The sequence below is a fragment of the Heteronotia binoei genome, chromosome 1 (genome assembly GCF_032191835.1).
Source record: "Heteronotia binoei isolate CCM8104 ecotype False Entrance Well chromosome 1, APGP_CSIRO_Hbin_v1, whole genome shotgun sequence".
Lineage (NCBI taxonomy): Eukaryota > Metazoa > Chordata > Lepidosauria > Squamata > Gekkonidae > Heteronotia > Heteronotia binoei.
Window position 1 is genome coordinate 104,692,273 of NC_083223.1, and position 19,802 is coordinate 104,712,074.

Here is a 19,802-nt window from a genome sequence, read left to right on the forward strand (position 1 = left end):
AATTTTCCTATCTTTACCTTTCTTCAATCTCACCAAATTCTGTATACACACACCTCTAATAGTGGCTTTCATTGCTTCCCATATTATTGTTAATGAAGTATCTGATTTCCTATTCTCCTCAAAATATCTTTCCATTGCATTTTTAATATTACACTTACTTTCTTCATCTGCCACTAACCATGGATTAAACTTCCAATTATAAGATCTATTACAATGACCTATTTGCAAAAAGGCTGAAACAGGGGCATGATCAGTAATCTTAATCATCCCAATCTCCATATCTTTAACCCAATTCCTCATTTCTTGAGAGACTAGGATTCCATCTAATCTTGAATAAGTTCCATGCACGGCAGAGTAAAAAGAATACACATCATCATTAGGAAACATTTCCATCCATAATTCTAGCAGACCAAATTTCCCGCACACTCTTTTAAATTTCTCTGCCTTTCTTTTTTTAACATTGCCTTTCCCCTGCAAATCAATATTAAAATCCCCCTGTGACGGAAAGCAATGGGTTAAGCATAAGCTGAAGATGCACAGGGCTGCGTCAGGTGACCTGAGGGTGGGGGCAAAGTGCTCTGAGCTCTCAGGGAGGGAAAAAAAGGTTAGTTTAGTGAGGGAAACTGCTGAGGCAGGAGTTCAGTCAGTTGGAGTCTGACAGAGTGGAGGCCTGTCAGAGAAGTCTGTCAGTGGGGACCTGACAGAGACTGAGAGGGTCAGTTAGTGCCGGCCAGAAGGGCTAAGAGGGCAGTTGATCCTGTGAAGAAGCTGGAGACGGAGACGAGGAAGTCTTCCAGAGACTGCCAGCTGGACAAAACCAGCCAAGAGGGCTGTGTGTGTGTGAGTCAGTTAAGACCAGAATGGTCACAGACACCGGGAAACTACTCTAAAGATCTAGTGAGGAGGTTGAGGGAGTGGATGTGGGTCTGAGACACCAAGAAGGGCTGAGAGGAGAGACTCCAGTCGAGGGGTGAGACTAGACACATCAGTCCCAAGAGGCCAGACCTTGGCTAGAGGTGGAGAGTGAGTTAAAGGGAACGGTGAACTGTGTAACTGTGAAAGATTCAAGAAAGTAAAAGTGACTGTAAGCTTGAAACAACTGAACAAAGAATAAGCCTGTGTAAATATCTCCCATATCCCCAGTTAAGACTTTTTGTTACAATAAATCTGTGGTTTAAGTTAAAGTTCTTGTGAGCCTATACATTTTGTGGGAAGAATAAACAAAGCTGCTGGGGTCCCATCAACAGAACAAGTAAAAATACCCCGAAGAGACGAAAATATAGAGATCCAGTGAGGCCGTGAGGTGGGCGCTGCTATACCCCCCCTATTATTTTAGTATAGGGTGAAAATTTTTCAAACTTCTGCAAAAATCTATACAATACATTCAATTGATGCACATTAGGGAGGTACAAAGAAGCTAAAGCCACCGGCTCACCCTCCAAATGACCCTGTACAAAAATAAACCTTCCATCCTTATCTCTCATTACCTTATCTGCAACAAAATCTATTTTAGAATTAAATACTATTCCCACCCCTCTGCTCTTCGAGGAGCCTGGAGCAATAAATTTCTTACCTTTCCCAAATCCAGGGAAATTCATCTCTCTTTCCCCCCCATTATATACCTCCTGCAAAAACAGCACATCTGCTTTTAATTCTTGAATATATCTCCCAACTCTTGCCCGTTTCACTGGATTTCCTAGCCCTCTAACATTAAGAGTTGTACATATAACATTAACATTTTTTATCATATTATACCTAACCATAGCTCTTCCCCATATCTCTTCTGTTCTCTACCAGCCTGGAATTCTAAACCCCAACAACCCTTAACCAGCCCCACCTGATGTTGCTTATCTACCCTCCACCTACCCTCCATCACCAATTCTACCCATCCAAGAGAAATGCAATATGCCAATGCTCGTGGCATATCTCTTGTATAAAAAATTCTACCCAATATGCATTCACTCACCTTCTTACTCCATTCATAATCGACCCATTCACCCCTTAGATCCCAATCATCCATCCATACCCCAATCACACCATCCAAACATACCAACATCATCCCAATCAGCCACCATCTACACATCTTCTTCCCAATCATACCACTAAACACATCAGACATCCAGCTACCACTGACATCCATATTGGGGAGGGGGGAGAAAAAAGACATCTCTCCCACACTGTAAACTCAAAAAGAGCAACAGCAACAACCCCCCCCCCCAAAAAAAAAAACTGTTCATGTTGAGCTATTCCGGTCCTTCTATCTTCTTTCCTTCTTCCTTAATCCATCTTCCCTTAATCATTTCTTAGTCTTAGTCCTTTCCCTGAAGTCCCAAGTCTTTTTTTCCTCCTTTTTTCCCCCCTTCTTCTGTTTCTGAGTGTTCCCCATTTCCTCTTCCAAACTATTTTCCCCTTCTGAGTCCCGGTCAGGGAAATGCTTGTAATCCTTAGGCAGCTGCAGTTCCACACGTTTAAATAGCTCCTCCATCTGCTTCTGATCTTCTGCAAACAACTCTACTCCTTCATGCACCATTTTCAGAGCAAAGGGTGCCATTCTCCAGCTGTATTTCATTCCTTTATCCTGCAGCACCTTGGTAAACACTCTTAACTTTTTCTTCCTGTTAATTGTTTCCTGTGATAAATCTTCAAAAACCAACACTTTTTTATCATTATACAGTAACTTATCTTGCCTATCCAAGGCCTTCATGCCTTTAAGCACCTGCTCCTTTAATATATATTTTCCAAAGCACATTACCACATCTCTCGGCCACCTCCACTCAGCTGTCTGCTTCCCAACTCGATGAATACGGTCCAAAACTTCCCTTGAAATTTCTAAGTTTGGGAGCATTTCAGCCATCCATTTAATCACATTATCCATATCCTCCGTTTCTGGAATATTTTTCAACCGCAAATTTGACCTTCTGGCCCGATTTTCCAAGTCCATCAGTTTATCTTTAAAGTATTTATTTTGCTTTTCCAACTGTCTGGACTGTTTTTGCAACAAGTTATTTTTCTTCTCATTTAGCTGCGCCATTTCCCATGCACTATTCACAGTCTCTGCCATAGCTTCAACGGCCTCAGCTAAATTAGTTATTTTTTCATCCACTATCTTCGTTATTGCTTTAATAATGCTGTGTTTGGCAGCTCCCATTGCCTTCTTAACTTCTAATTGAAAATCTTTTGGATTCATTAACTTATCTTCACTTTCAGCTTCTGAGTCCGAGGTCGCCATTGCCATTTCTCTCAACACCAATTAGTTTTAACTTTAACTTTAGCCTCTAGCCAACTTCCAGACTCCCACTTCACAACTATCACCAGCTTATATTAAAGTCTTCAAGGCTTTGTTATTTTTATCACCAGAAGAAGGAATACTTAATTCCCTTTAGCATTCTACCGGGAGCTCAAACAAAACACGTCTTCCTCTCAGCTGAGCATGCCACGCCCCCCACCAGGTATCTATCAAGGTACGGAGGTCAAAGACCGACCAGAAGCAGAAGGGTGTTGTGATCACCTTGGGTTCATGTCAAGACCAGGAAATTTGCCCAGTGCTCGCTTTGAAGAGGTACATTGCCATACAGGGTGAGGAGGCGGGTCCCTTATTTTGTCATGAAGATCGGTCACCGTTGACCAAGTTCCAGTTCTGGACGATCACCACCAGGGCATTGGAGAAGCTAGGGCTGGGTGGGGTCAGATTTGGGACCCACTCTTTTTGTATTGGGGTGGCATCTACCTATGCTGCTATGGGGTATCCTGGACCGGCCATACAATGGGTGGGCCGTTGGAGGTCTACGGCTTACAAGGGTTACGTTCGCCCATTGGACACCCAGTGAGGCCTGGATGTTGGTGATGTTGTTCTCAGTGTTGGGGGTTGTTCACTTTGTTCCTTTCTATTTTCTAGGTGCTGTGGTGTGGTGTGAGAGATGGAGGATTTTGATCGCTGGCCACAGCATGGTGTTTTGGGTGGCCCACCAGGCGTGGCATTCGCGAATTGGATCACAATTGGGGCTCAGTGGTCGAGTGGCAGGGACGTCGGGGCCTTCGGTGAGCCGGGCTCCTACCTTTCCTATTCCAAGGGAGGACGGGTCCTCCGCCGCATGTTTTGGTTATCCACCTCGGTGGCAACGATCTTGGCTTGCTGAAAGGGAGGGCCCTTTCACTGCAGGTGATTGAAGAGCTCCGGGTGATACAGAGCAGGTACCGAGGTGCTGATTTTGTGGTCCGCCATCCTTCCTCGTAGGGTGTGGAGGGCTGCCTGGGACCCTGCAGGGATTGAAAGGGCGAGGCGCAAGGCCAATAGGGCGATCAAGAAGGCGCTGTGTGGTGGCCTTGGTGTTTACCTGCCTCACCCTGCCATAAGGTCAGAGTTGGCGGACCTATATCGGCAGGACGGTGTCCACCTGTCCATGAAAGGCAACAGGGCATTTTTGCACAAACTATAGCTGGGGCTTCGGTTGTCCTTGGGCCAACCGGTGGGCGCAAGTGCCTAAGCAGAGGGTTGGCATTGTGGTGGCAGGAGTTTGATTTGGGCTATGTAGGTAACCGGTGAGCACCCAAGGTTTTCCCTGTTTCAGGGGAAGTGGCGGGATGGGACAGCAGCTGGGCTGTATGGCTCTCTGCTGTGATGCCTGCTATAGGGTTCCCTCCTCTGGCAGGCTGCTCCTGGGTGTGCGGCATGGCTACTTGATGGTATTCCTGGCCTTTGCCAGCCTGGCATTAGCCAGTGCAAACTGGCTACTGCCGGGGGTGGGGTGGCTCGCTCTGTCCGGACAGAGAAGGGTCGGGGTTTCCCTTGGCTTGTCCGGTAGTTTAAGTTGCCCCATGCCGTGGTTGTTCAATAAAGTTGCCCTGTTTGTTTATCCAATACACAGTGTTTGTCTCGTTCTTCCGACTGGGGGGCAATGCCATCCCTTCCCGCCCATGCCGCTGTATGGCGGCATAGGGCGGGGGCCGTGTTTGCCTCCCCAGATGGAGTCAAGGCAAACGGACCTCCGCCCATCCGGGGATGTGTGGGGGCGTGGACTGGGGCTTTATCAGTCCCAGCCATGCCTCCAGTGGCGCAGTTCTCCAGCGCTTTCGGCCCACCCTTCCACCCTGCAATAGTACAGGCTTCTCTAGTCGCTGTGTTTTGGGGCCAGGTAGGAATTTTTTCATTTCAACCCATTCGCTATGGTTGGGGTTTGTTTCGCCTACCTTGTACTGTTTGCATTGAGGTTGGGATTTTGGTAACTTTAAGTTGGCAGGAGTTTGATTTGGACTATATAGGTAACCAGTGAGCACCCTCAGTTTTCCCTGTTTCAAGGGAAGTAGCGGGATGGGACAGCAGCTGGGCTATACGGCTCTCTGCTGTGATGCCCGCTATAGGGTTCCCTCCTCTGGCAGGCTGCTCCCTGGTGTGTGGCATGGCCACTTGAGGGTATTCCTGGCCTTCGCCTGCCTGGCATTAGCCAGTGCGAACTGGCTACTGCCGGAGGCGGGGTGGCTTGCCCTGTCCGGACAGGGAAGGGTCAGAGGTTTCCCTTGGCCTGTCCGGTAGTTTAGGTTGCCCCATGCCATGGTTGTTCAATAAAGTTGCCCAGTTTGTTTATCCAATACACCATGTTTGTCTCGTTCTTCTGACGGGGGGGGGGGGTGTACAATTATTACCTAGCAGCAATTCCAAAATTGTTGGAATCTGCTGGCTATGAAAACATTCTGAGTGTCCTGCCATGTTGATAGTAATTGGCTTAGATAATAATAGCAGGAGAGAATCCAGGAAGGAGATATTTCTAAAAGGAAAGGAACAGGCACAACAAGTATTCCCAAAACAAAAGGTAAATTACATTGTTTTAGGTCTAGTACAAAATATTTAGGAACCATTGCTCTTAATAAATGTGGTAGTATTTCATACATGTAAGTAAAATACAGGAGTAATTTCTGCTGTTGGCAATTAAATAAAATGTAATTACCTCTCAAATATAGTGAGTTTTAAAAAGAGAGTAAATTAGATATTTGATATATTGGCCAATATTGTTTAGACTAAGATCAGATTGATCAGACAGAACAGAAGTGGAACAAGAGTGGAATTAATTAACACATTAATTCATAGTTTTTCGACTTTAAGAGCATTTCAGTCTGCATTAGACCAGTGCAGAAGCAGTTGAAGACTTCCTTCATGTTTTCCCCTTTCTGCATGAAAGTTACTCTAAGGTGGTTCTCCTTGTTGATCCACACAAGGAAGGCCTTGTTGTCATTGTGCCAGATGCCCAGTTCCATGCCATCCCAGAGGTCAAGAGCAGAGGGAAAGGACTTGTAACAGAAGAAGTGATCATCAATGAGCTGCTGCTGCTCAGCATCTGTCATGTTCTTCAAAGAATAATACTTCCTGTTGAGATATCCCTCCAGGCTAGCCAGGGCTTTCACACAAAGCTTCTCAATTACGCACCTCTCCCTTCTGCTGCAATGAGGGGACAGACAGTAGCCACAGAGGCTCCCATTCGTTCAGGAACTGAGGATATAGTTGGGGTCCAAGTCATCACCCTCTTCAAGTTATCAGGATTCAAGTGTGAAGGCTTGTATCCCTCGTGGTAGCCTCTAAACACTTTGTATGACTCTTCACTGCTGGTCACACACCCAACAGTCATAATTGTCCACCCCAGTCTGAATAACATCATTCAGGGTAAATCTGCTAGAAATCTGTTTACCCCTCAACTTGGAGTAGAGGTCAAAGGTCAGGACTTTAGCCATGTTATTGTTGTGGGTGCCCAGGTGCAGATACTCATCCTCCATGGAGTGTTTTATTGAGAATGCTATGGTAGGTACCTGACTGCAAGGAACACGAGCATCAGAGAAACTGCAAGATTAGTCCTTATTTCCTCCCTCCCCCTTAGCCTCTTGCAGCCCCACCACACTCCCAGAAAGACCTGCCCAGAGTAGAATTCATAAAGTTATTTGAGACACATTTTAAAAGTGTTTCCAAAATATATGTTATATAATACATACATTCTTTATTGTCAGCAGAATTACCCGGCTTTAAAGCCTCAGGAGTTCAAATGACAACACTATGGTTCTTTCCTATCTTAATAAAATAAAATAAAAGTCTCTTGAACAAAACACTGAATTATTTTCAAAACATCTCTCTTTAGGAGCAGGAGCCCAAATGGGCAAGACTTAGAAACCAAGTATTGACTACTCAGATAAGAAGGCATTGTAAGGTTATGCAGAAGGCCTAGGACTTTCAATTTAGAATAATCAATAGTTCTTTTAAAATACTGCTTGATGTTTACTTCCATTAGGTGCTTATATGTCCCTAGTACATTATAATCACATTGATCGCATAATCCCATTATGTCCCCAGCATATTATAATCACAAGGCTGCTGCACCAGATTCACAAGAATGTAGCATCTAACTTGACAGAATCCTTTCAAATGATAAACTGAGAATGTTTCCATGAATTTGAACAAAGAAAAAATATACAATATTATAATATTCTGGAGAGTGTAAAGAATTTGTTTCTTTAAAAAAAAATGAAATACAGGTGAAGAGCATTCTAGCCCATTCAAACTTGTACATCCTTTACAGATATACTGAGAAATGTCCCCCAAGTGTGATATGAACAAATGGCACATGGACAGAATTGAACAGGGCATAACAGATGTGCTTCTGCTGACTGATTTAACATTTTGTTTAATGCATCAGTTGCTCAGAATTTCTTAATTTGAACTCTAACAGTTCTGTTTGTAGACAACAAAGGGCAATTTATTCTGCTTCCCATTGGTACAATTTTGTTGACACAGTGCAAAGAATGCCATTTACTAGGGACACATAGGGGGATTGAAACTCATCAAATACCATATATTAAAAGTGATCTGAACTGAAAAGCAACATTTGGAAATAATCAGGAAAGGGTGTTCATCTCTGGTGATCTAGTGCTTCCCTTCAAGGCCAGTTTCAGGTTTTCTCGGGCTTGGGCAAGAGAGAGTACAACCAGTGCCCTTTCTCACTTTCAGTCTTTGCTGGAAAGAGAGACAGGGCACAATAAGTAACAGAACAAATATCACAAAAGAACCTGCTATAGGTAAACCATGTTGTAGGTAAACCAGTGCAAAGCCTGGTAATTACTGGACAGCATTTTGCTGTGACATGGGGAAAAATGTGATTGCATGGTGTGCTGTTTACACTTAGAATGTAAAAAATTGATCTCTTGGACCATGCTAATTCATGAAAAAATATAAAAATGCTCAGTTTATTAGGACAAAGTCAAAGCTAGATCTTGAATTTTATTTTAAAAATTAATTCCTTCAGGATTTGATAATAGATCTGCAATTTAAAATTACCTCAGAATGTAATCTCAGGTTTTGGTAATCAGTGTTCTGGGACTGGAATGACAAGCCCCAGAGTGGAATGGGAGTAGCAGAAGTGTCCTGGGGTGCCAGAGCAGAATGACAGCCCCTGGGGTATTCTATGGTGTCAGAGCAGAATGACAGCCCCTGGAAACAGCAGAAGAGATCTAGGATTGGAATGACAGCACCCCAAGTGGAATGACAGCCTCTGTGATTAGTAGAAGTATTCTGGGCCTAGAATAAAACCCCCAGAGTTGAATGACAGCCCATGGGAGTAGCAGAAAGGCTCTAAGGAAGTTGTTTCAGGGTGTAGCAGAAGTGGAATAACAGGCACCAGAGTGGAAAGAAGGCCCCCATGACTGAAATCAGTGCTCTGCACCTGTAATCACAAGAAAGGGGGAGAGGTAGGGTTGCTTGCTCAGGGTTGGGAAATACCTGGAGATTTTGGGGGTGGAGCCTGATGGGGGTTTGATTTGGGGATGGACTTCAATGGGGTATAATGCCATAGAGTCCAACTTCCAAAGCAGCCATTTCCTCCTGGTGAACTGATCTTGATAGTCTGGAAATCAGTTGTAATAGTGGGAAATCTCTAGCCATCACCTGGAGGTTGTCAACCCTAGGGAGAGAGGTGGGCTTGTTAGAAGAGCAGAATGAGGTGGATGATATTAAAACCAGTGCTCTGCACCTGTAATCACAAGAAAGGGGGAGAGGTAGGGTTGCTTGCTCAGGGTTGGGAAATACCTGGAGATTTTGGGGGTGGAGCCTGATGGGGGTTTGATTTGGGGATGGACTTCAATGGGGTATAATGCCATAGAGTCCAACTTCCAAAGCAGCCATTTCCTCCTGGTGAACTGATCTTGATAGTCTGGAAATCAGTTGTAATAGTGGGAAATCTCTAGCCATCACCTGGAGGTTGTCAACCCTAGGGAGAGAGGTGGGCTTGTTAGAAGAGCAGAATGAGGTGGATGATATTAAAACCATGATTTTGGAGAAATAAGAGCAACTGACAAACAGGAAAACTACTGAAGTGGAGCTGATTTGGGGATAACTACACAACTTCCAGACGTATTAAAATATAGCCTGATCTCATCAGATCTTGGAAGCTAAGCAGAGCCACCTCTGATTACTCTTTGAATGAGAGACCAACAAGGATTACCAGGGTCACTAGGCAGAGGCAGACAGTGGCAAAAACAGATGGTTCCCGGCAGGGTTTTTTATGCAGGAAAAGCCCAGCAGGAACTCATTTGCATATTAGGCCACACACCCTGACATCACCATTGTTTCACACAGGGCTTTTTGTAGGAAAAAAACCAGCAGGAACTCATTTGCATATTAGGCCACACACCCTGACACCACGTCAGTCAGAACTGCGTTCCTGTGCATTTCTGCTCAAAAAACCCCCTAGTTCCTAGGAGTAGCAAAAGTTTTAGGGCCTGAAATGACATGCTCCAAAATGGAATGACAGCTTTCTAGGAATAGAAGCAGAACTCTGGGACAGGAATGACAGCCCTGGGGAGTAGCACAATTGTACTGTGACTGGAATGATAGGTATCAGTATGGAAAGATGGTCCCAATGATTGAAATCAGTGCTCTGCACCTGTAATCACAAAGTGGAACTCTTTTTTTCCTTCACTGTCAATATGCGGTTGACTTATGATGACCCCATAGGTGCATGCATGCATTGGACCTGAGTTGAACCTGCTGCATCGTTAAAGAAGGACTGGGGAGTTTGAACTGCTATAGCCCTCTCTCTAGCAACATGCACACTAATCAAAGTGTTCCTATGTTTAAGGGGTGGGGGACTGGACTACACTTCTGTTTTGTGGCTCTACTATTGTTCTCCTCATCCCAAAATACACCTGCAGGGGGAAAAAAAAGAAAAAACTCACAAGAGAAATTTTGCTGATGACTTCCTGAGCTTAATTTCTTTGTAATTCACTTTCCAAATTTAATTTCTCTTTTGTAAAGGGGGATATAATCCTGGCCATGGTCTGCAAAGATCAATGCAAAATTAATCCAGGAGGCTGAAGAAGGTCCTTTCATTCCAGAATCCAGCTGATCTCTCTATTTCTGCATAAATATACAACAAAGACTTTTGTTAAAAATTCAGACAAAGAGAGATAATCAACATTCCTGTAAGTAGGGTGAGAACCAACATAAATCTATATTTTGTGCCTAAAACAATATATCTGTATTGATCATTTAACTTAATTTTCTCTTACTAGGATGCTTTTTTTTGAAACACAGTAATGCAAGAGTTTGTTTGATACTATTAGTTTATATTCATCCCTTCACATTGGCAAGGGACTAGACTGACTCCTCATATAAAAATGAATTCACTGTGTGCATTTTTATATTTCTATGGGCACTAAGGATGTATGAATTATTGGAAATGAAGAACTCTGCAATGTCTATTTTATCCTTTCTTTTTTAAAATACTGATTTATTAAAGAAAAAAATAAATCCAATATAGACAGAAGTCTAAAATACAGAATACACGTTATAAAGCTGTTATGAACATCAATTATACACACTCATTAACTTCTCATTCTGGACAAAAGAAGTTACATTTCCAAATCTACTGGACACTTGACCATGTAATAAACAGGTTAGTTTACGTAAATAAATGCACTCTGCTAATTTTTCTAGTCATTCATTCTTCTTTGGAATTATATTCTTCCAGTTTTCAGCAAATGCTAACCTTGCAGATGTTACAACATTAAGAAAAATTCATGAACATCTTTTGAAAGAAAATCTACATAATACAAAAAAGCACTGATAATGGTAATTCTTTCTTAATACCTTTAGAGGCAGCTGTAGCAATCATATTCCAGAATTCTACCACTCTACTACATTCCCACCAATTTTGTATAAAATTGGCATCAATAGCTCCACATACTCAACCATCTCTATTAGCTACTTGGTAAATTTTTGCCAATTTGTAGGGTGATAGGTGCCACTGATACAACATTTTTATTAAATTTTCGTTGGCAGGAAGGTTTACTGAAATATTTAAACCACTTCTTAACACTAATACCCAAATCTCTGGATTTGTGGAGGCTTTCAGTTCTTTCATCCAGAATTTTACAAAACTGTATAACTGTGCAATGTGTTTGTACAGAGCTCAGCAGTACTCCACAAAGGGCAGTAGAGCTAGAAAGCTAGATAGGTCAGTTTCCTCTGTATCTGCTGCTGTCTCTTTGTTTACCTAGATTGCTACTTTCAGGTTTCCTTCATTCCTGTTAACCTCCTTGTCTTCTTGCTTCTATGTTTAAGGCAAGGGCAAGTTGTGCTTTCACAGTCTCTCTCCATCCTAGCCTAAACAGATAGCTATAATGCTTACTCTTCCTTTCCTGTCCTAGTATGTAGTTTCTTAACAAAGGACTTTAATTTCTGAAAGCAACAATCCTTGAATGGACTGTATTCCTAAACCAGCACCCGTTGTTCTGCTGCACACAACCAAACTCTAAGCTTACGAAACAATGAATGCAGTTTTATCCAAGTTAGAAACTGGGTTTTCTAGTTAAAAGGAAACACAACATTCAGTAACATCCCTGGTGATATTGTTATATTTACAGCATAGTAGAGAAGATGATATACAAGAGATAAAAGGATAATGGACTATCTCTTCCTTCCTGTAGAATAGTAAAATGAATATAGGTAACATGATCATATACAGTCCTTAACTCACAACAGCCCATATTCACTAGTAACTAGGAAGGTTCTGCTTTCCTTTATTCCAGAGTTACCTACTTCTCTGTGGTACTTCCGCTACCAGCTTCTAGTCTTAAAAAATATCCTGCTGCTGAAGGACACACTTCAGCACTGTCTCCCCCAAGGCTCTGCCTCTTTGCCACACCTCCTGCTTCTGACTTGCCAGCTACTGCAGTGACTAGAATGCACAGTTGCAAACAGCCAGCCCCTCCTGTTACCCTAAGTGGTTGTTAGGGATTCCTAGATTTGTTGGAGGAATTAGCAAGAAGACACAGACAACGCGAGAGGGGGCAACAAGCAGAATCTCCAGCTATATATATGAGGATTTTTCCCTCAGTAGAACTCTCAAATAAACTAGGTCTTAATTAATGAAAAGGGTTTTATTATGAAAATTAAAGAAATAAAATCAAATATATTAAATTGAAGAGGATGCTATAAACACTCATACAAGTCCAGAAAATAAAAGACAGTAATTTATAGAGACAAGAAGGGAACTTATTTTATATCAGGACTATATTTACCTATTCCAGAACAGAGAACTGAGGAGAAAGGTGAGCAAAATGAACCAGCATTCCTTTCAGAGAAGAATTACCCAACTTCATGTTGGGAGTGTAATTTACTGGATATCCAGATAATGTGCACACAAACACACACATAGAGAGACAGACACACACAGTTACTCAGTCTCAAGCCAGGGAGCGTCCGGGAAGCAGCAGTCAAGTGCAGGAGCAGTGTGACAGCTCCTCCAGGGTGTGTGGCCTGTCCCTGTTCTGGCAGCGGGCTGTGCACATCTGACTGCTCCAGGGTGCTTCTCTTTCTGCTGCTTACTTCCCGGATAGGAGGCTGCCACCCCATGCCAGCCGTCTGTAGCCAGCCACACAGTCTCAACCTCTACATCTCAACAAGAGCCAGAGTGTATGAGTATACCCATTTGAGCTATGATGTGATTGTTCCTAGAAAAATGTTGTGATGGTGTGAATGAAACATGTATCTGAGCCAGGAAGCTGCATAGCTTTCCCAGAGGTTGTGAATGCAATTTAAAGTTCATGTGAAATGTCTATTGTGTTTGGTGACTTCTAATAGACAGGACAAGGAAATCATTACAAAAGAGTGTTATGGAATTAAAATGGTTTTTACTAAGTATTTACTTAGGGCAACCTGGTGAGGAAAGGCTAGGTCAGGTAGGGAATTGATTAGTCTTATGTTCTTCTCTGGAAATTAATCTTTGGCACTGATGGATTTAGAGGGAAGGGAACTGCCAATAACCAGACCTTTGCACCTTCAGGATTAGTTTTCCCAGATAACTCTGGCCAATATTTGATGACACACATTCCATATGACTGTAGTACCTATTTTGATCCTATTTGTAGACCAGGGAAGAGTATAGAATGAGTGACCCTGTGAGATGTAGAAAAGAAGGTTGCCTGTCATCACCTTTTCCAAGGTACCAACCTAGACTTTCCAGGGAGGAGGCATCTAGGAATAATACTCCCCTTATTCCCCCTGGATAAGCATACCTGAATGAGGCATGGTGTGGATTCAGAAATTAGGCAACTGGCATTCAAATGATAAAGAATTTTAATAAAACAATCTAAACAAATATCTGTTCTGTTTACACAACAAAGTGAGAAAGGATCAAAAATGAAAAGTAATATAACCTTAAATCCTCTTTTCTTGTTACTGTGTTAAGAAATCCCACATTACCTTTGCTTCCTAGGTTCAGCCACATGTGCTCAAGATGGCATCCATGGTTTAATCCTTGATGTTAACTGGACAGAGTTTAAGGCCTAAGCAGAACAGCTCTAAAATGAGAAGAGACCTTCATATCCATGTTCAGAGATTTTATAATCTCCTGTTGGGCCATCCCCTTCTGGGTTATTCCATCAATTCTTCTCCAGAAGGAAGAGACACAGTCATAGCTGTGGGTTCCCAAATCCCTCTCTCCTAGGTTTGGCTCTCTGGTCAAGATGGTTCTAGGAAAAAAGCACAAAGGAAAAAAGCCCAAAGAAAAAACCCCACGGACATAAATGCTCACAGGAAAAAAGCCGCCATGGAAACATGCCCCCTTGGAAAGAAAAAAAAAAAACATTGAAAGAAGCCCACAAGGTAAGAAACCCACATGGAATAGGGCTGCCAAGTCCAATTCAAGAAATATCTGGGAACTTTGGGGGTGGAACCAGGAGCAAGGTTGTGACTAGGGGTGTGCAAAAAAAAAAAATCAGGAAAAATCGGATTCAGAAATATACGGGGCCAAAATATTCAGAATTCCGTTTATTTCCAAATACCGGTACTTGGAATAGCCGTATATACAGGAGATGTACGGCTATTTCTGAATATACAGCCCAATTATACCCTATGGGCCATTGAAATCAATGGCAAAATAGGGTATATTGGAAGCCACCTGGAGGGGAGAAGGTTTGAGGGAGAGCCCCTAAATTTGTAGGGGATCTGCAGGGGACTGTCCCCTACAAACCCCCCAGGTCCCAAAAAGATTGGGCCAGAGAGTCCCATTCCAGGGCCACCCAAAGAGGGTGCCCCTATCCCACCATTATACCCTATGGGCCATTGAAATCAATGGCAACATAGGGCATAATTAGAGGCTACTGGGGGCAGGGGGTTTGAGGGAGAGCCTCCAAAGCTTCAGAGAACCCACAGAAGTCTCTCCCCTACAAAACCCCCAAGTCCCAAAAAGATTGGACAAGGGGGTCCCTGTCTTTAGGCTCCCCAAAAGGCACATTGCCACCAATGCTGGGGAAAGCCCAATTAGCCACTTCCTCCACTATAATTGCTGTGGGGAAAGTGGCTCTGGCCAGAGGGGAGTTTGAGGGAGAGTCCCCAAAACTGCAGGGTAGCTTCAGAGGACTCCCCCACATGCAACCACCCTGGCCCAAAAAGACTGCATCCATCTGTGGGCACCCCAAAAGGAACACTGTTCCCAATGGTGAGAAAAAAACAATTAGAGCCACTTCCCCACTGTAATTGTCATGGGAACAGTGGCTCTGGGGAGCAGGGGGTTTTGAGGAGAGTCCCCCAAACTGCTGTGCAGCTTCAGAGCACTGTCCCACACAAAACCCACAAGGCCAAAAAAAAAAGTGGACCAGGGTGTCTAATTCCTGGGGCACCCAAAGCCAAACCTAACTTCACACCAGAGAATCTCTATAGGACCCAAATGCACTACATCCATCTATCTACTCTATGAACCCTGCTGGCCTGGAACCAATATAAACCCAGTTGCCAACGTCACTGCCACACAAAACACAATCTGCAGAGCAGACTTGGCTGCAGCAAACCCAGATGCCAGCTCTCCAGCCCTGCCCCAAACCACACAAGGAGAGCTGGCCAAGCACAACAAGCATGCTAGTTCTGGGTCTCTCACCCAGATGCCAGCTTCCCTGCCACAGAACACGCAATCTACAGTTGCCAGCTCTCCAGCCCTGCCCCAAACCACACAAGGAGAGCTGGCCAAGCACAACAAGGATGCTGGTTCTGAGTCTCTCACCCAGATGCCAGCTTCCCTGCCACAGAACATGCAATTTACAGATGCCAGCTCTCCAGCCCTGCCCCAACCATTCCAGGAAGAGCTGGCCAAGCACAACAAGCATGCTGGTTCTGGGTCTCTCACCCAGATGCCAGCTTCCCTGCCACAGAACATACAATCTACAGATGCCAGCTCTCCAGCCCTGCCCCAAACAACACAACTCTTAAACAAGAGAAGCGATGGACCACACCTAGCTCCACATCATTCTGTATCTGACACAAAGCAAGAAGCATTTAGACTTACCTTGTGATGGATGGTTGGCTGGTCTTTTGCATTACCCAGGGTGCACCACGAGGAGGCGAGCCACATTTGCACCCCAAATGAGGAAGATCACTGGGAGGGCCTCAGATTGTGTGAGAGGAAGGGAACCATTCCTTCTCTCTCAGCTCAGCAGCAACACACCAGCTATCTCTGTCCCATTAGAGGTATTGGTATGGCTCCTGGCTGCCTGTCATCATCACTGGCACCTCCCTCTTTCTTCCTCCTGCCCCTGAAAAAAAAATCTGGGTTATCCTGGCTGGGTCTGTGGGTGCTGTCGGTTACAGTTGGGGGCTGCAATGGCCCTTTCAGTATTATTAGGCATGTGTGGATGGGGACTGGGGAAATTTGGATTGCTTTGCAGATTTTAAATCAGCATTCACTTTTGGTTTGGGGATGGATGAGGGGTGGGGGGGTGCACTGCCAATCAATTTGTGAGTGAGTTTTTGGACTGTCTTTGGACTTTAGTCTATGTTTAGTGGGACAGCGTTTTACAATCACCTTCCAAACGCGGGCCAAGAGAGGATGCAGGCACAAGTAGGTGCTCACTTCATTCACTCTCAAAGTCTATGTTCGGGGGGCCAAACAGAGGCAAGTTGACCTTCAGGAAGACCAACTGCTCAACTGTCCAGGGTTGCAGGCGATTGCGATGTGGGCAGACAATGTCGCCCATATGCGAAAAGACGCACTCGCTCTGCATGCTCATTGGTGGGCATGAGAGGAACGCCTTGGCCACGGAGGAGAGGGCCGGTCAGACCCCCTCCTTTGGGCTCTGAAAGATAGTCACTCACCATTGCAGCACCAGTCTCCACTCTCAGGGACCTACCGCTCCCAGAGGGGCCAATGAGCCGCCCGATGAGTGTCATCTCTGCACTCTTCTTGGCATGAGTCTGGTGGGAAACACTGCCTAGCTAGGGAGGTTGGGGATGAACAGCAGTGGAAGTGGCAAATGAGATGCTTTCACCCCCCCCCCCTCCTCCTCAGCTATCAGAACTGGGTCTGCCCTGACTCTGCAGCGCTCAGCCTTCTGGGAGAGCTCGTCTCGCCAGCGATTGAGCTCGTTGGCCCGCTCGGCAATCGTGCCCTTAAGGCAGGTTGCCATCATGTAGACCTTATTTTGGGTGAAAGTCTGAAAGTGGGCCTCAAGCCTTTCCTGCAGCCTAACAACCAGGGCACGCACCACTGGAAAAACGTCTGCACGGCCTTGAGCTGGTACAAGAAATGAGACCAGGTCCTCATGGGCCATGTGGACCATGGGGATGACCAGTGCGATGCTCGCTGTGTCAAACGAGAGCATTTCTGTGTGGGTCTTGAAGGCCCCAAGAACCTCCACAGTCTGAGAAATAACCACCCAATCCTCCTTGGTGAGACGGTTCTCATCCCGCAAGACCCTTGTCTCAGAGACAAAGGCATCCAGGGCACAGGTGGAGTTCCAGTGTGTCCTGGAGTTACCAATCAGGTGGTGCCCTGGCACGCCTGTCAGAGTCTGTTTCTCATGCAGCAGATACGAGGACGTATTGCTGCATGAGAAGTGACCTGTGATGTCCCGACACTTCTGGAGCAGAAGTTGGTACTCATGGGTCGCGGCTAGATACCGACAATCCTGGCTTTTCATCTGGCCCAATGCACCCTTAACCACAAGGTAGAGAAGATGAGCCACGCAAGGAAGGTGTTTTAGGCCTTGACACTGGACAGCCACCTTGATGTTGGAGCCACCATCAGTCACCACAAAGCCCATGACGATGTCCCTGCTGCCTACCTAGCCCTCTAACTGCAGTGAGAGGATGGCTCCAAGAGTGTCCGCCGAATGCAGCGCGTCGACTGCTTCGGCATGCAGCAAGGCCCAGCGATAGCCGACCTGGAGGCCCTGACCCTGCCTGCTGCTACTGCCACACCCACCCTGAAGCTCACTGGGTTGCCACCAATGTACAGTCAGGGAGAGATACCCCTCAAATTCATGTTGGGAGCTCCAGATATCTGAGGTGAAATGAACAATCCCCCCACCAGCACGGGACAAATGCTCCTTCATCACAGATCTGGTTGCCCTGAAAACAGATGGCACAATGGTCCTGCTAAGGGTGGTTCTAGCAGGAACTTTGTACCAGGGCACCAGATACTCGAGCAACCCTAGCACCCAAGGATTCTTGAGCGCTGAAAATGGAAGCCCATGGGCGACCGACCTGTCAAGGTTCCAGGTGATCACCCTCCTGCCGTACCTTTTTCCCCCTCTTGGCACACAGGTGCCATCCCCACCAAACATCTCAGGCATCCCTGCCCTGTCATGGAACTCTCCTGGAGAGCTTTGGAGGTAGCCGGGGTGGGACGGACCTCCTGGCTGTGTGGTGTTGGCTGCTTGGGCACCCCAGCACCAGCCTGCTTCTCCCCCTTAAAAAGCACCACCTGGTGGTGCTTCTGCAGGTGGTTCCGCATCCCCCCAGGAGGCAGGTGGGGAGGGTCCCATCCACGACTGATCTGGGCCCTGACCGACAACTTGGGTGTCCGGAGCCACCTCCTGTGAGGTGCTCGGGGCAGACACATCGTGTCTCAGAGTGACCACTGGGGGGAAGTAGGCGGAGATGGAGGCACCTCATGTGTCTCCATTTCTTGCCCCTCCACCCATGCGGCCTCCCCTCCTAGCCATCCCCGGAAGGACTGCTGATGCCCAAAGGAACCAAAGAAGGGGGCTGGTCCTCCTCAACCAGCTCCTGCATGACAGTCTGCACTATCCTTGGGGTGATCGTTTTGGACAGAAAACTGTCCCCAAAGCTCATCTCCAAGGAGGGCTGCTCTTGCTGCCCCTCCTCCGGATGCTGAGGCTGAGCGACATCAGCTGGAGGAGAGACTGCCTGAGCAGCAGACCCTTGCTCAGTGCCAGCTCTTAATGGCACCTCTGCTGGGCAGCTCGATGAAGGGCCCAAGGCGGGACTTCATCACACTCCAGCCAGAGGTCAGAGTGCTGGAAGGTGGCTGTGGAGTGGCCTTACACACAGGTGGGGGGGGGCGGAACTGGGTCCTCCCCTCCACCCCTCTAGTCTTCTCCTTGGCCTTGCCCCCAGGGCCTCTCTTCTGCTGCCTGTCACTCATGTCACCCTTGGCCAGTCTCACACAACCTGAACTGAGAGTGGTTTTTTTTTACAAACCTAATTCACTACACTGTACCCTGAACCAACAGGTGCCCTGACTTCTTTTTAAAAACCCTCCCACCAAAACTTGTTTGTTTGTTTTTTTGGTCCCTAACCTATCCTTCTTTGGGTTGGGGTAGTAGTAGTCTGGTAAAGTTTAGGAGACTAGGTGATCCTGCCTCTACCTGGCTACAGTTTTTAAAAGGCTAACTTGAGATGAAGGCAATCCTTGTTATATCCTCCTGGTTAAACTTCTCCTAACTAGATCCTGGGACAAACCTGATTTCCTTGCAAACTAGAAATCAGGTGTTTCCTATAACTAGAGAGAAGCTGTGGTTTACCCTGTAGCAATCTAAGGATACACCAGCTTTCAGTGGCTGAAAACAATATGCACTGCAACCCTAGTCTCTTTAAAAGGGAGCCTGATGTGGCCTAGTAGTCACACTGACTTTTATGAGAAACCTAAAATCTTTTTAAATCGCCCCTATCTGGCCTAGTTGAATTTTGAAAGAAGATAAAGCCCTAAACTGGATTAATCTGTTTTTAAATTTCAAAAAACATAATCCCTAAAAACACCCTTATTAGTGGAGCAGCCTATTTAGTGGTCCTAACCAAACCAAAAGCACCCTTAGACTAAAAAAAAACCCTCTATAAAAACATTAAAGTGACCCATCCCACACACCAACCCCCACACCAGCCAGAGGTAATTTTAAAAAACCAAAATGTGACAGAAAGAAACTTAACTTTCAACCCACCCACCCAAAAAACCAGAACCAGGAAAAGGGACAACAGGACAGGATGCAAAACCAACAACAACAGATCCAAACAGATCACTGAGAAAAGGCCAAGAAAC

The 19,802-nt window shown here is 45.5% G+C and overlaps 1 pseudogene; it reads right to left on the reverse strand.

Moving 5' to 3' along the window:
• Positions 1-6,063: 6,063 nt before the first annotated feature.
• The window catches only part of LOC132569529 (creatine kinase B-type-like), a 59,782-nt pseudogene continuing 46,043 nt past the window's right edge, over positions 6,064-19,802 (reverse strand).